This window comes from Jaculus jaculus, chromosome 9, assembly GCF_020740685.1.
Source record: "Jaculus jaculus isolate mJacJac1 chromosome 9, mJacJac1.mat.Y.cur, whole genome shotgun sequence".
Lineage (NCBI taxonomy): Eukaryota > Metazoa > Chordata > Mammalia > Rodentia > Dipodidae > Jaculus > Jaculus jaculus.
The window spans coordinates 128,717,952-128,736,432 of NC_059110.1; positions in this window are offsets into that span (position 1 = coordinate 128,717,952).

Consider the following 18,481-nt stretch of genomic DNA (forward strand, 5'->3'; position numbering starts at 1 on the left):
TCTTCCAAGAAGTTGTTTTTTTTTTTTTTTTTCCTAAAGCTTTCCTTTCCCCAAATAAGAATTAAAAGTGATATTTCTTTTGACAGCTGGTAACTAATCCCACTTTAGCAGGAAGGAGAACAGGAAGCCAGCAAAAGAATTTTCCATTCCTGTCTCTTTCAATTCTTTTCCACATCAGGTACTTTTCAAAATCTAGACATTTCCAGTGAGTCTGTATGTCTTCTTGTTTTGTCTAGCAGAGTCACGTGTCCCTGAACTTCTCCTGTGCTGATGAGAACCTCACCGAGCCGGTGTTTGGATTTGATGGACAGAGAGCCTGAGAACTCTGGAAACTCCAAGGGGACTACAGCTGAAATATGATGCTTGGGTTTATGCAAATGGAATTTCTCCCCCCATCCCCACTGGTAAAGATGAAAGTCACACAGCTAGTCCACCATACCACAGATCAAAATGCCTCCTACGGTAACAGTAACAGGAACTTCAACCTTGTCTCCGCTTAACTGCCTTCTTCCATTCCTCTCCACCTCCCTCCCACCCTTTCTTCAGTCCTTCCTTTCTTTTGTGTTTAATTACTAAAGCATTATTGCATATTTCACTGTGCTTCTACCCCTCCAAAATGCTAATGATAAGATGCAGACGACAAGACAATGCTGAGAGAAACCAACTTGCATCTGCTGGCTCACCATACCCTAAATCCAAGACAATGTAAAATTATGCATCAAATTCTTAAAGTTGGGCTGGACAGATGGCCTAGTGGTTAAGAAGCTCGCCTGTTGGGCTGGAGGGATGGCTTAGATGTTAAGGCATTTGCCTGCAAAGACAAAGGTTCCAGGTTTGATTTCCCAGGACCCATGTAAGCCATATGCATAAGGTGGTACATGTGTCTGGAGTTCATTTGTAGTGGCTGGAGGCCCTGGTGTGCCCATTCTCTCTCTCTCTCTCTCTCTCTCTCTCTCTCTCTCTCTCTCTCTCTCTATGCGTTCCTAAGCGTTTATAACTTTCTAAAGTTGAACATTTGTATGAAAGATATTCATTTGAACTGATTCATTTCAAATAAAACAATGTCTGCTGTAGTGTTTTAAATGACTAATGATATCCCTCTACAATGAAATGCACTTAACCAGGATGTGATTCTGGGACTTATGAGGACCATAGAACAGTGAGCTAAAAGCAGCCAGTTATTAGTGAGTTTTGCAGTTAGAGGGAGGGAAGAGCAGTTGGCAGAAGTAAATGGAATGAAAATGTTACTCTGCAGCTGATGAAACTTGAGCAACATAAGAAAAATCAGGAGTTAAGTATATACCTATGGGTTTTTATTATCTGAATATGAGGAAAGAACTATTTTGAAGTTTCTTCATAAGAAAGGAGATTCATGGGCTGGGGAGGTAGCTCAGTGGTTAAGGCACTGGCTTTCAAAGCCTAAGGGCCCTGGTTAGATTCTCTAATGTCCGTGTAAAGCTAGGTGCATATGGGGACACATGCATCTGGAGTTCATTTGCAGTGGCTAGAGGCCCTGGTGAGCCATTATCTCCCTCCTGCTCTCTCTCTCCCTTTTTCTTTCACCCACACTGTCTCTCAAACAAATAAATAAAATAAGAAAGATTCTTCAGTGACATCAATGAGGAAGAAGAGACCAAGTATAGGGACACCATCATCAGAGAACTCACTAAAATACATTATTCTACTTCTGGGCAGAAAACTAAAAAATTGTGTGACCCTTATCAGGACATTGTCCTTGGATTTTAGTTTTCCAATATGGAACTAAGAGTTGGATGTCTTCCATCATCTTTTCTAAACACAATATTATGTTACTTTTGACCAAGCCATAATGAAATGAAGCCATGTAAATTGGAACAGGGATTTTGATCTTTATGTTTCACTTCTGCATTAAACCAGCAAAAACATGAACATTTATTTCTATTAATGATTTTTTTTTTGAGGTAGTGTCATGCTTTAGCCCAGGCTTACTTAGAATTCACTATGTAGTCTCAGGCTGGCCTCAAATTCACAGACATTCTCTTATCTGTGCCTCTTTTGTGCTGGGATTAAAGGCATGCACCACCATGTCTGGCTGTTATCAAATCAATATGTTAGTATGTTACAGCATATCAATTCCAACTCCAACCTACTACCATCTTTTACTTCATTAAAAAATAGATGGGACTAGAGGAGGACTTTACTAAGCATTTGCATTGTACGCATGAGAAAGGACATTCAGATCCCCAACACCCAAGTAAATTCCAGTTACCCCAACACTCAGGAGGCAGAGACAGGGGTTCCAGGGGCAAACTGGTTAGCTAGACTAGTTAAATTATCAAGGCCTGGGTTGAAGTGAGAGATTCTGCCTCAGCAAACAAGGTAGAGAGCACACAGGAGGACACCCAACATTGATCTCTGACTTCCACACAGGTGTGCCCACACACATGAGCACACAGACTCACAAAAAGACTTTTAAAAATATTTTATTTATTTATGAGACTGAGAGAAAGGGGCAGAAAGAGAGAGAGAGAAAGGGCTCACCAGGGCCTCTAACCACTGCAGATGAATTCCAGATGCATATGGCACCTTGTGCATATGACTTATGTGGGTCCTGGGGAATTGATCCTAGGACCTTCTGTTTTGCAGGCAAGCACCTTAACTGCTAAGCCATCTCTCTAGACCTTTAAAGAAAAGGTCTTGGGCTTGAGAGATAGCTTAGCGGTTAAGTGCTTGCCTGTGAAGCGTAAGGACCCTGGTTCAAGGCTCAATTCCCCAGGACCCACTTTAGCCAGATGCACAAGGGGGCGCACGTGTCTGGAGTTTGTTTGCAGTGTCTGAAGGCCTTGGTGCACCCATTCTCTCTCTCTCTTTCTCTCTCTCTCTCCCTGTCTGCTTTTCTCTCTGCGTCTATTGCTTTTGAACAAATAAAGAAAAAATGAACACTTTTTTTTAACAATATGTCTTTTTTTTTTAGTTTGAGTTGTATGTTTTATCTTATCCCTAATGAGTAAATATTATGTATCTTTTAATGAATTTATTTCAAACAAATAGATAATTATATTGATTATCCAGGAAACATTTTAGAAGTTGAATCTGAACATCATTTATTGGATTCTAGCATAGACTTTGGAATGGATCTTAAATAAATTCATTTTTCTCTCATTTCAATTGGCATCTCCATAAAGTAGGAGTTGGGAGAAGTGAGAGATGTCACCATGTGTGGCCATGGAGAATGTGTGTCTATGTATGTGTGTGTGTATATGTTCTATGTGTAAAGCTGAGAAGAGAATGAAAGACTTGGGTGAAGAGAATATTCCTCAGCAGGTTACATTGTTCATTTCTGCGGAAAGTGGGAAACAGTCTTGTTCATCCTACAGTTCTGATTCCTGAGACCATCCATTTTTCTTTGCCTGCCCACAGAACAGAAAGGCAAACATTGTTTTAACAACCTTCTCTTTCTCCTTGATCCAAATTTCACAAAGTGGAATGTAATGAAAGAATACACAGGGCTCCAAAAACACAGATTGAAAAGTCATCCATTTTTCACTCATCAGATAACAACACTCAATGTCTCGGGTAACCCGGCTTCACTTTCTTGGTAGCCTCAGTGAAAAGCGCAGTTCATTCTATTAGGAAATCAGTGAGATGAATCGTAATGAAAAACGGGTGATAGTCTGCCAGGATTTAGCAAAGGCCATGAATAGCCTAGCTTAAAAGTTGAATTTCTTGTTTTCTTTCCTGTGTGGCTCCCTTTGAGAGTCAAGAAAAGTGGTACATTTTGGTGTTTAGCAAAACCAGTCATAGAGTAAGAGGACTGGCTGGCCATTTGGCTAAGGCCACTTTAGCTAAAGGAAGCTATGGCGGTTTTAGGAAGGAAAGGATCAGAAGGCAATTTCACAAAGAAAGGGTAATGACGAGGTCACATTTCATAAGAAACAGCACCCAGGGATGAACCCTGGCCAGTTAATACTTTGTGCCAACAGCCATGTATAATCTCTTTTATGTCAGCACATTGAGAACAATGAGTTGTGCTGCGAATTCAGCTATAACATGGTATTTCTCCTCCTAAAACTCATTAAACTATTCATGATTCATAATATAAAACACAAACCTTTTCAAGACAAGAAAAAACTGGTCAATAACACTCAAAAGTACCATCAAAAAGACAGTTAAAAACCAGGTTGCTTACAGAAAGAGAGCAAGTTTTACCTGTGTGCTGTGTTAGGAAAGCTTCAGCACCACGCTCAATAGGAATCATGACAGCACTTTACCTTGGGAACGGGGAACCTGAGTTTTACGTACAGATGTGGGCAGAGGGAGAAACTATTGCAGCCTGTGAGCTGTTTAGAAATAGAGAAGGAAAGTTGTCTTTACCCTGGTAGAAAGTTTTTGTATCTAGTATGGGTGAGCTTGTGCCACATAGCAAACTGAGGTGACTGGTATATGCTTAAGATTTTCTTGTGTGTGTCTTGTGCATTCTTACCAAACTCAGGGAGCTGAGTTGCTTCCCCCCACCCATCTACCTAGTGATTCTGACAGATAATATTCACACATGGTGGACGGAGAGAGAGCTTGGTGGTTAAGAGAACTTACCAGTTAAGCATGAGGAGCTAGGAAAGCCTGAGACCCTCTCAGTAGAACTCTCCAGAACCCAAATAAAAGGTTGGGTGTATTCATTTAGGTCTACAACTCTAGTCCACAGCATATGGGATTCCCTGGGGCTTACTGGTAGATAGCATCTCTGATCAGACCCTGCCTCATGGTAGATCAATAGAGAATCAACAGAGAAGGACCCCTGAAGTTCTCCTCTGTCTATTGCACATACTCACAACACACATACATGCACACACAACTCTGAATACACAACAGACACTGTATACACACAGACACATACACCCACACATACACAACCACACAAGGCACACAGAGTTTATTCAGATTTAATGTAAGACGATGTAGATGTAATATTCACCTTGGTTTCTAGTATACTAAGTGCATTGTTGCTGTGACTGCTCATTGCTGGGAGAAGGGAGTGACAAGCTGCTAATGGGAGGAAAGTTATTTATTTTGGCTTATAGTCTCAGAGGAAGGCCTCACAACTGCAGGGAAAGGATGGTAGAAGAGGCTGAGCATTATGTCTGCCACAGTACGTGGGAAAGCATTGCAAGAGAGTGAACCAATCTCTAGCAAGGGGGAGCTGGCTGTTATAAGCCCACCCTAACAACAACCACCTCTAGCAAGGCTCTATTTCCCAACTTGCCATCAGCTGGGGACCAAGAATTCAGAACACATGAGTTTATGGGGAACATCTAATTCAAGACATCACATGCATTGAAGTTGATTTACAATGTCAAAATCTGTGTTCTGGAAGAACTGACTGGGAATCTCAGGGTACATTTAAAACTGAAAGATGTGAGCTTTCTTCTAGCCTGGTAGAATCCAGTATAGATGTCTAATAATGTGTAGATATGTATGTAAGTTTACTGTGATATTTTCTGGCTTTGCCCACTGGCACTGCCCATCTAAGTGGAGGTATGCACAGAGGACATAAACATAACTTGAAGAGCTTCTTTCATTCCTATGTGATGGAGTGCTTTGCTGACCACATTATCATTGCATTTCATCTCCCACCTTCTACTGTAGGCTCCAGTGTTTAATTACTTAATATGTTTCAGATTTTACTCACAAACATCGTTATTGTGAGCATGACAATTCATCTAGCAATTACTTACCTTTGAAATATTCTTTCCTTGTTTTCATTTAAAATTTGACTATGTTGGCTTATGTTTTCTTTTTAACTTAATTTTAATAAAATACCTGAAGCAAAAGCTTTTTCGTATTCTCATATGTTTTGTTTGTTGTTGTTGTTTCAACAGCAGACAGTGTTCACAATATTCTCTTTTGAGGAATTTTGCACACTCGTTAGAAAAGATTTTGCAAAGATTAGGGATACATAAGAAACAACAGGAACCTCCACACCATGCTTGACCTCTTTTCCATTGTGGTTTAAATGAAATCCAACAAAACAACCTGCAAAACATGCACATATGCATGTACACTGCAGGTCTTCTCTAAACACCCCATCTATGATTAAATTGATTCCTGAGGAATTATCTAAAGCTATGAGTACCAAAGATCATTTTCAAAAATTACTGTCACTAAAAATATTCTGTTTTGTATACACATTCATTTTATGGTCACTTAAGAAGCCCTCTTTTCTGTCAAATCAAACACAGAGCCAAGATTAAAACAAGGGGAAATTTTACAGTTTCTATAGAATCAAAGGAACACCGACTTTCAAAACCACGAGAAAGTGAAGAATACATTAAAGGACTCAACTCCTTGATATTTTGTCCCAAATGTATTCAAGAAGGTCTCCATAAACAGAGAACATGGTCTGATCCAGACAAGGAGAGAGATGAGGACAAAGGAGAGACAGGAATGAAACCGCGCACACACACACACACACACACACACACACACACACAAACTGGTAGGGGAAAAGCATTTTCAGTGCTAATAAACTACGTTAATAAACAGGGATGGTTGGCCACTACAGAAAAAAAAAAATGTTTAAAAAAAGTTTAGAGAATTTAAACTTCACCATGTCATTTAAGAGGATGTTTTCTTAATTTTCTTTTTGCTCACTTTTACTTTATCAACAAGCTTCATATAGACGCACAACGTGATCATAAATCCTCTACCATCACCTCCTTTGTTCCTCTCCACAACCCCCCTCCACTAAACCCCTTCTTCCTTGCCCTCTTCATGTAGTGTGTTGACAGGCCCGCCCAGTATTATGCAAGTGTTCTGTAGGTAGCATCAGCTGCTGTGAGGTCATGAATGCAATGGGAACACTTTGTGTCTGGAAGACAGCATTCTCCCCCTTGGGCTTTTGCATTCTTTCCACCATCTGCTCAGCAATGGTTCCTTGAAGCCTGGAGGGGATGATCGAAATGTCGATTAGTCCTTACTGACTGCCTGTCATCTAATTTCAGGTCCATCCTAAGGAATTCTGTAATTCCACATGGGGATGAATTTTATTTGGCTTTTTAAATTTTAAAACAAGTCAGTATATATTTAATACATGGAAGCATGATTTCTTTAAAAGTATAGAACCCTCATATCTGGTTTCAACTGTTTGTACTTTTAAAATGATGAACAGATGCACCTTAGCTTATGATAGGGTTTTATAGTGATAAATCTATCATGATTTTAAGAAGTCATGTCAAAACTAATTTAATACACATAACATATAAACATCTAGACAAAGCTACCAAAATCAGGTTTGAAACATTTTCATTTATTATAGCATTGAGTGGCATATGTAGTCCATTTAATGTTGTGCGTGGTGGAAAGTGGGAGCCATTGTATGCTTGAGTTAGCCATATGTTTGACCAAAAGTTACAACTGGCATCCTTTGCCCAGCACTATGAGAGAGCATTTTACCAATGTATTGCTATCCCAGAAAATGATCAAAAGTCAAAACTAGAAGTATGGTTTCTACTGGGTCATAAGTCATAACATATCAAGTCAAAGACCACCTATATTTTACCTTGTATAATATAACAATACATTTTCTCAAACTATAGGCAAGCAGAAAGTTATTAGTCATTTTTCCTCTTAGAAAAAATCAAAGGTTACCAAAGTTTAAATTCTGATATTGTATAACCATCCTAATTCTCCCAAAATAATGTTCTGAAGTTTTAAGCAGACAAGCAATTTTTTTTTCTTTCCCTTCCTTTCTGTTTTTGATTTGTTTCTTCATTTCATTTTATTTTTCAATGCAGTGTTTCCCTCTGGTCTAGGCTGACCTGTAACTCACTCTGTAGCCCAGGCTGGACTTGAACTTGCAATGCTTCTCCTACCTTACCCTCCCAGGTGATGGGACTAAAAACATGCATCACCACACCTGGCCCTAAAATTACTAAAAATCCTTTTTGTTTTTTAAAGTAAAAACTCAAATTACCAACCTTGTGTCTTATTGAATTATTACCATGTGCTACTTGAGACACTCTTCTCATATGATTGTAATATCACACACAACCGAGATATTAACATAGCCCAGGAGACTACCTAAAGTAAATTCGTTAAAAGAACTAGAGCTATGGATGAGAAGGCTGTGGGATTCTAGTGACAAGGACTTTGATTTATGTGGTATAACGAATTTGGCAGTGTGTTCTCAAGCTCACTCACTTGACCCGGCTTGGGTATCAGTAATTGGAGAAGAGCAGAAGACAGTGTGATCAGTTGAAACTACTCATATCTGATCTGGTTTAAACTTGTGACTGTTGATATGGATTCTTGGGGCACTGAAGTAAGAAACAGAAGAAAAGCCCAGTAGTTGTTGGCGGGGGTTGGGGGGGGGCAATTAAAATTCCCATGTATGCGCATGTTACTTGAGTACAAAGGAGAAGAGAGGCACACACACATGGTAAAACATGTTTATACGTTCAGTCTCTCTCTCAATTTTGAACGTACTGTGTACAGTTTTATTTAATTAGATGCACATTTTATTGCTGAATGCTCATTTCCCACTCTCATTAGCCTGGTGTCTCTCATCCTCATGTTTTAGCCCCACGGAGTTCTTGGTCGGACTCTGTGATATTAAATGACCCGTTGCCAGGACATAAACCCTGTGATGTTTCACCTTCTGCCTGACCTGCAATTGCAAAACTTGTCCAGAGAAAGAATTTTGTTTTTTCCTCTACTGCTCAACATAGTTTTGGCCAGTGTCTACACGTCCACATACCACCTACAAATAGCCAGATTAATTAATTCCTCAGCCCCAGGACTGCCCATCAGTGTTGGTGTGCTGCATATCCAGACACCCAGGTGCGCTTACGAAAGGGAAACTCAGCAGAATTGGGGAGCACAGTTCAGGTGGAATGCCTCATATCAAGTTTCTCAGTATATCAATGTTTCAATGTGTCAATGAATTTATTCAGCAAAGGGAAATTGTTTGGTCATAATAGCAGGTAGGTAAAACTTGTTTTATTTTATGCTATTTGTTTTTGTGTTTGTGAGTATTTGTTTTCAGTCAATAAACTCTGAAATTCACTAAGTAGCCCAGACTGGCCTTAAACTCACTGCAACACTCCTACTTTAGCCTCCCCAGTGCAGAGAGCACAGGCACGAGTGGCCACCACCATCTGAAGGCTCCTGTTCGCCTGTTTGTGGAAACTCTGGTCTGTATGCATAGCGACAAAGCAGGACGAAAACTGCTACCATTATCCTCCAGTTATCCAAGAAATGGTAAGGTAGCTTCTACTGCCAGCCATTTCCATTCAGGTCTCTGTGAAGAAAACCACACACAAGAAACAGGTGTTGTACAGCTGGGGAACAGGGCTATGATTTATTCATTTTGCTTAATTCAAGCAAGTTGTCCCATCTTCCCACCATTTCTCTAGGACAAAATAAAAGTAAAAATTATTTACATATATTTCGCAATTTTATAAAAAATATATTTTTTTATTTATTTGAGAGAGGAAGATAGAGAAATAGGCAGAGAGAGAGAAAGAGAATATGTGCACACCAGGGCCTCTAGCCACTGCAAATGAACTCCAGATGCATGCACCACCACGTGTATCTTGCTTACATGGGTCCTGGGGTATGAAGCCTTGAGCCAGGGTCCTCAGGCTTCGCAGGCGAGTGCTTAACCACTAAGTTATCACTCCAGCCACTATTCCACAATTTTAAAGATATAACTTATGAGCTGGAGTGATGGGTTAGTGGTTAAAGCACTTGCCTGCAAAGCCTAAGGACTCATATTCAACTCTCTAGGTCCCACAAAAGCCAGGTATACTGTGATGTAAGCACACAAGGTCACATATATGCACAGGGGCACACACATCAGGACTTTGATTACAATGGCTGGAGGCCCTGGTGCAAAAGTTCTCCCACCCTCTCTCTCTCTCACACACACACACACTCTTTCATTCTCACATTTAAAAAAGGCAGTCTGTTGGGCTTGTCTCAATATATAACTTATGATATAATTTATAATAAATAATTATAATGATTAATGGAATAATTATTAACTAAAAGTGAAATTTGGGTCACCTCAAAATTTATTCACCTGCTTTAAAGTATATCATTATGATATGCTAGGAACTAACTGTATGGGAAAATAGTGTTTATTAAATTAAATTTGGTAATGTTGAACAAGAGATAAAATTTGACTACATATTTCAAAAAATATTTAATTAAGATCACATATTAGGCTGGAGAGATGGTTTAGCATTTAAGGTGCTTGCCTACAAAGCATAAAGACCCAAGTTTGATTCCTCAGCACCCATGTAAAGCCAGATACACAAAGTGGTGCATGTGGCTATAGTTTATTTGTAGTGGCCGGAGGCACTAGTGTGCCCATTCTCTCTGTTTGTATCTCTTCTTTCTATATCTCTGCTTGCAAATAAATAAATAAAAATATTTAAAAAAAAATCACAAGTCATAATGCATATGTCTTAAAATAGAGAGGTTCGTTTCATGGTCTCCACTTCATAACTCTCAATATTTGATTTTGAAATGTCATGACTCCCCTAAGTCTAAGTGTTTCATATGCAAACAAGAATAGCAAAACTCATGCCTCAGTTTTCCTCTCTGATCCCTATGATCCTTACATAATCCTTTGATAAATTCAATAATATATTTGCTGGTTTTTGTCAATGTGCTTGTATTAGGAAGGGTTTTCTAGAATAAAGTGTAAATATATATATATGGTGAATTTACTAAATTATCTTACACTATAGTGACTAGGGTATCCCATTGTGGCCATCTGCAGGCTGGAGAGGCTGAGAACCACATAACTGCTCAATGCATGATGCAGTAGCCCCACTTTGGCACTGAAGGCCCGGAAGATTGTTAGGGAGTCTCTGTACTTAGTCCATGAAGGAACACTGAGGAGGCAGGAATTTGATGTCAGTGAGGATGGTGGTGGTGGTTGCAGTGACACCACCAACAACAATGGGGACAGACAGACACTTCTTCCACCACAAGAAGTGAAGACAGAACAGCAAGCAGCATTGCTTCTTTCTTGGCACCTCTTTATATCCAGGCCACTGACCAAAGATGACACCAACTTTTATTTATTTACATCTTATATCTTTTATATCTTATATCTTTATATCCGGGCCACGACCCAGAAGATGGCACCCACTCTAGGGTGGCTCTTCTCCCCTTAGCTAGCCCCACCTGGACGTGTCCTCACAGACCCACCAAGACATTATACCTCTTATTAGAACCCAAATCCCAACAGGTTAACAGTCAAGATTCACCGTTACAAGGCTTAAGCTTTAGATTTCCCCCCTAATTTCTCTTTAACACACAAATGATTATTTTTAATTTAGTGAATTTGAATAAAATAAGCAAAATTATTTCACCTTAAAGTTTACTGTACAAAAATCAAATCCTGATACTCAATCCTATTACTATCTGTGAAATGCTACTCATTCATATTTCTGATAAGAGTTACAAAAGTTATAAATCCATTCTTGATCCAGTCAAAGAATTGTCTGTGACAACTGCTTAATCTGTTCAGGGATCTTGCCAAAGTGAATTTACATAGTGAAACTGGTATTCAGAGCTATGAAAAATGTATGCATTTAGCAAAGTACAGTAGGAGCCTGTCACAGAACAGCTCTTGGGTTGTTCTCAATATGACTAGGTGAAAAATCACAATCTTTTAGAAAACTGAAGAATTTGAACTTGGACCCCAAAGTCACAAGATAATGACAAAACCAGACTGAAATTCTCCAAAGACAGTGTAATATACATGCTGGACGGTGTCAATTTTATATATGTTTATATATGCAAAAATGCCGCCTTACATTCAAGTTGCCAAACATAAAACCTGTTCTGTAGATAGAAGAAATTACTAGACATTCAATCTTCAAGATAGCCTCATTGGTCTCCAAGATAAATATGACATAAAAAATACAGCCACTAAACCACAAACTCCTGCCCATGTCCTTCACTGCTAAGCCAGGGTGCTGCATGCTCAAAGCAGTATATTCCACATTGCTAAACTTAGTAGTTATGCTAACACTATGCTAATGATGATGATTCTTTAGAGCCTAGGAAATCACATAAACAATTATATGTGTTGTTATAAATCCTTTGGTGTTTATCCTTAAGTAAATCCATAATAAATTTTCTGTAATACATTTGGATTTGCTTTGTTATGAGAACATTAAGGGCAAGCTTACTTTGTGATGGAAGGATTAAAGACCAGGTTGTTCTCTGTGTTCTTATGATTTTACTAATAGATATATCAAATAATACAACTATTTAGTTAAAAGAGATTCAATGGAGGGAGGAAAAAGTCCCATAAGGAAACAACCATTTAGAGTATTACCACTGTATTCTATGTAGCATTTTGGAGCATTACCACTGCACTCTGTGCAGCATTTGCAGTATTACCACTGTATACTGCACAGCATTCAACGTATTGCCACTGTACTTTATGCAGCATTTGCTAAGGGTTGAGCAGAATGTTATGTGCTTATGAGGGTTGCCTTACTTCAGCCTTATAGCCTTGTGAGTCAACACAAAATTGTGCTGCCATTTTACAAATAAAAATGCGAGCCTGAGTTTGACCTCCAGGTGATATAGCCAGTAGCAGCTCATGTTCTACTCTCCACAGTCTGCAACATGACACTTGGGGCAGACTAGAAATGCCCTTGCTAGTCCCTGTAATGAAAGAAATGTCCTCCTGAATTAAAATAGATAACTTTCCAGGTGCTCCATGAGGAGGAACATGAACATGAGCAGAGCTCACCCACTGACTGGATGTTCCTTGGCCTGAATGCCTCAGTGACCGTTGCATTGAGTAAGAACCAGCATATGTTTAGTTTCCTTCGAGATCTGCTCTTCACCATGAGAGGGCCAATATGCTGTGTGAGTCATTCACTTTTCTTCCTTGAGTTCTCACCATCTCATTAAGAATAATTTCCCCCCCGCTGAGTGTTGGATTAGCATTCAGGCTGCTGCAGAAGTGATTTGCAAAGTCATGAAAAATTGCCAAGCTTCCTTGAACCAAGCACACTTACTGGAGGTCAGATGGGCAAGGAAATTCATTTTCTGGAGTTACTCTCAGCCCTTGAAATAAATTTTAATCTAAAAGTCTCTGGATGCCCCAAATGCTCAAACCATAGTGTAAATTGTGGAAAGTGAAAGTCATCCACCGGTTCTATGGGATTGTTTAGATGGGACTCTCATTGACGCTGTGATAAAGCACGGTGAAGTTCAAGAACTAGAGAAGAGCTCAGTACAGGCAAGGAGTCAAGGTGGAAAACACTAAAATCATCATCACTAAACTTGGAGAAGCAGTTACCCTTACCTCAGTCAGTCCTTAACTACATGTTAATGCTTAGCAGTTCCTCAGAGTGTGTGCCCAAAGGCTTCTAGGCAGGAAATATCTATCCTGGATTGGAGATCTTCTGCTACAGTGTTTATCATTCATTTTCTAAGCTGTTATTTTATGCAGTTCATATTCATGGGTAAAATGACTTCACTTTATGTTGAAGGGGAAATCAGCATACATAGTACAAAAGAATACATTTCTATTATATTTTTTACATCCAAATAAAATGAATTTCATTACTCTTTTAATCAATGGCCTTTATAGAAAAAGATAGTTTAAGTCAAGTAAGCAGACTGCAACAAACATGTCATACAGCAGCTTTCCTAAATAGGAAGTAAAAATAACAGTCACATATCAAAAATGTTAAAAGCTTTGCAAGCTCAATATCCTAACAGGAAGAAGGGAAAGAAGAAAGGAAGGAAGGAAGGAAGGAAGGAAGGAAGGAAGGAAGGAAGGAAGGAAGGAAGGAAGGAAGGAAGGGAAAAAAGAAGGGAAGAGGGAATGAGGGAGGGGTTGTGGAGGAAGAAAGAAGTAAAGGAAGGAAAGAGAAAGAAGGAGGGAGGAGGAGATAAAAAGAAGGAACAAACAAATGAATAAGTTTATTTTAATCTTGAAAGTAAGGAACACATACACAGTTAACATTTCCAGTACAAGTCAAGTAATTATTTGAAATCAGCGAAATGTGATGGTATTTTATCATTATTAGTTATACTTCTTTTGTTTTGTTTTTTCAAGGTAGGGACTTACTCTAGTTCAGACTGACCTAGAATTCACTATGTAGTCTAAGGGTGACCTCAAACTCATAGCAATCCTCCTACCTCTGCCTGCCGAGTGCTGGGATTAAAGGTGCGTGCCACCATGCCCGGCTCAGTAAGTTATACTGTTTTGAAGTTTATACCATAAGTGTGTCTTCAAAATACAAAGGATTTTCACATGCATTAGTCCATTAAAGCACATTGTAAATTGTCAGTTCTTTACATATCCTGCCTATTACCCAGAATCATCATTGTAGAAGATCAGAAAGCCAAACCTAGAAATGTCGCACAAGTTGGGACCTCCTGCGAAAATAGAAGAGTTAAGTAGATCTGGCTTCAAGAATGGTCCCCTTGTCCCCCATAAATGTGACATCCAACAAGAGACCTGCCCCTGGGGAAGGAACTGTCTGCAAAAACTGAGTTCCAATATGAAATTGCCTGTATATTGTTGGAGTTAAAAAATCATAATTTTCTCTAAAAGTCATTGACAAAAGTAGGTGGAGGAGTACTGTGAGGTTTGGAGTTCTAATTTTCTTCAATTGCAAAAGAAAATTTAAAGACTAGATTGAAAGCCAGAGCTACAATGCTGCCAAAAGGCTAAGTAAGTATAAAAGGAAGGTTAGCTTCTGCATGTGGCCAGGAACTCCAAAAGGGACAATTTGCAAGTATCAGTATATCTAATAGCTGATGAAATCTGCCTCTGTCCAAGCAAGTGCCTCCTGACTAGGACACTGGCTTCCCATTGATGTGCTGCACTAAAGACAAACATTTCAAGGATTTGTCCAACCAAGTTAGCTTCCCTGAAAGAGAGAGAAAGAGAGAAAGAGAGAGAGTCCCCATGAATCTTAGTGCTTATAACTCCAAAATAAAAGTAAATAACACTTTTTATGACTTAAGAGAGGTGACCAACCTAGCTTTGCTTCTGTCAGCACGGCAATCTCACCAGGTCTTCTGAAATACTGGGTTGAATCTGTGTAAGACGGTTTGTGGAAATCACAGATTACCTCCCATGGGTGTGTATAGTGAAATCCATAACAGGAATGAGCACTAAAACACAGAAAACATCTACCCACATGCCAGACTCATCAGGAGATATGTTTTCCTATCACTCCTTAAATGTTAATCCAGTTATTTCTCTTCAGTTACTCTTACAAAATCCACTGGTGTCTGAAGCTGAGCCCTCAGCCTTCCTAGAAAGCAGAGACTTAATACCAGAACCAAAACTGACTAAGAGTCATGAAAATCACCTCTTTAAGAAATAGAAATCAGGAGGTGGAAAACTGCCTCAGTGATTAAGTCACTTGCCTGCTAAGCCTAACAACCTGGGTGTGACTCCCAAGTGCCCACATAAAGCTAGACACACAAAGTAGCACATGCATCTGGAGTTTGTTTGCCCTGGTGTGCCCATTATCTCTTTCTTTCTCTTTTTCTTCTTTTCTCTCTCTCCTTACAAATAAATAAATAAAAATTTAAAAATAGAATTTCAAATAATCAGTTTTTAAATTAAGAATCATATCAACTTTAGCTGGGTATGGTAGTGCACGCCTTTAATCCCAGCACATGGGAAGCAGAGGTAGGAAGATCACCCTGAGTTTGAGGCCACCCTGAGATGATATAGTGAATTCAAGGTCAGCCTGGGCTAGAGCGAGACACTACCTTGAAAAACCAAAAAAAAAAAAAAAAAGAATCATGACAACTTTATTTGAGGATTTTTGATAGAAATTGCTGGTCTATTGACTTCAAAAATTATTAAGTAGATCTTGTTCCCTAATGTATTTCCCACTTGGGTTTGTACCTCTTTTGTGTTAGGAATTTTAAATGATCTAGTCTTCATAACTTCATACAATAACTTGGCTCTAATCAATTAATTTCTCTACTGGAGAGTAACTATAAAATATACAAGACTCAGGCAATAAGTTTCAGTGTCTAGGTACATCAGACTATTATGACATATGCCATATGGATAACCTTGTATTTCTAAAGATACATGCCTTTGATGTTAGAGGGTTGTGAAATATTTATTTTAACTAAATGAGTTCTTCTCAGTATGTAAGAAGGTTGGGGGTTGCTACTCTGTTCTCAAAATTCAAGCACTAGAAAGAGTGGAAATAAATTAGCTGGGTGTGGTGGTGTATGCCTTTAATTCCAGCACTCTAGAAGCAGGGAGGCAGAGGTAAGAGGATCGCCATGAGTTCAAGGCCACTCTGAGGCTACATAGTGACTTCCAGGTCAGCCTGAGCTAGAATGAGACCCTACCTCACAAAAACCAAAATAAATAAATAAATAAATAAAATAAAATAAAAATGAATAACTCTTAGATTAATCCAAGAAGTAGGGTGGTAGGACAAACACAGACCACACCCCAATGGGAAAGACTAGCAGGGGTTTACAGAGAACCAGAAGAGACCAGAGCTGAAGTCTTCAAATGAACCATTTCTTTTAGGTAGGGAATTATGAACTATGATCAACAGATTACTAAAGGCTGTGAAAAAAGTCAGGGAAATTCGTCCATGAGGTAAGTAAGGGAATGGTGTGGGGTAAACACCAGGATCCATCAAGGTCCCACAGTGAATGTATGTGTATGTATGTATGTGTACATATGTATATGTATGTTTGTGTATATATGTATGTATATCTATCTATCTATCTATATGTATGTGTATATATATATATGTATATATATATATATATATATATATATATATAGGTATGTATGTATATATGAAAAATATTCCATTTTATGATGTTTCAAATGTGTATGCACACTTTCAGTCTGCATTCTACTTTCACACAGTATCAAATTAAGTATATGAAGCAAAAAGTACTTATTAGAAAGTACTCTTGCTGGGTGTATGTGGCACACACCTTTAATCCCAGCACTAGAGAGGCAGCGGTAGAGGTAGGAGGATCACCATGAGTTCGAGGTCTTCCTGAGACTACGTAGTGTGTATTTAAATATTTAACGTATTGACAGAAAAGAAAACAAACATGAATCTAAGCCTGTATCCTGTGAAATTGTCCTTCAAAGGTGAAAGAGAAACAGACATTTTCATATTGACAGTAACACTAAGAATGTATTACCAGCAGACCAGCTTTACAGGAAAAGCGAGTTCTTTATGGAGAAGGAAATCAATACAGGTCATATACTCTGGCTTATATCAAGAAAGGATAAATAATAATACTTTCCTGATATAAGCCGAAGTAATGAATAAGAATAGAAATAAAAGAAAGTATAATATAAACATTCATTTTGCTTATGATTAATTTATTCAATGAATATAGTTTTCTATGTTTATATATGTATTAAAAAACCCTAACATATAATGTATGTGTACACACACTGTGGTGGTTTGATTCAGGTGTCCCCCATAAACTTAGGTGTTCTGAATGCTAGGTTCCCAGCTGATGGATATTTGGGAATTAATGCCTCCTGGACGGAATGTATTGTTGGGGGTGGGCTTAAGGGCTTTATAGCCAGGTTCCCCATGCCAGTGTTGGGCACACCCTCCTGTTGCTGTGGTCCATCTTCTGTTGGCCAGGGGGTGATGTCCACCCTCTGCTCATGCCATCGTTTTCCCCTGCCATCGTGAAGCTTCCCCTTGAGCCTGTAAGGCAAAATAAACCTCTTTTTCCCAGAAGCTACTCTTGGTTGGGTGATTTCTACCAGCAATGCGAACCGGACTGCAACACACACATATGCTAATACATACTTATGTATAAATTAAGTGAATGCACACAGTGTTATGAGAGACATGAAGCAAGGATTAGGATTATTTTGAGTTTCCAATATGATGAAACAGAACTATGACATGTAAAAATGGAATTGGCCAGGTGTGTTGGTGCATGACTTTAAATTCAGCAGAGGCAGAGGTAGGATTGCCCTCAGTTCAAGGCCAGCCTGGGACGAGAGAGTGAGTTCCAGGTCAGCCTGGGCTAGAATGAGATCCTAAAAAAAAAAAAATTAAGAAAAGAAAGAAAGAAAAGTGAGTTGAATGTGTGTGTGTGTGTGTGTGTGTGTGTGTGTGTGTGTGTGTGTGTGTGAATACATGCACTACAACTACTGAAAATACCAGAATAGAGAAGGAGGAAAGAGGAAACACAGAACAAGGAACAGAGTAAGAGGAGGAGACCAACAGAAACTGACATACTTAGAAAGGAAACAGGATAAGAAACACTGACTGTGATAGTTGGAATAAATGTCCCCCAGTAGATTCAGGACTTTTATTAAAGCTTTTTAGATTTCCAGCTCCCTGGCAGGAAGAGATGTCACTGGTTAGATTTTAGGGTCCAGCCCTAAGGTGTGGTGGTGAATTTAGAATTCCAGTCTAAAGACATGCAAAGTGCCTGAGTTCCACCTGGAATTCCTAAGGGTGCTTGTGTGTGG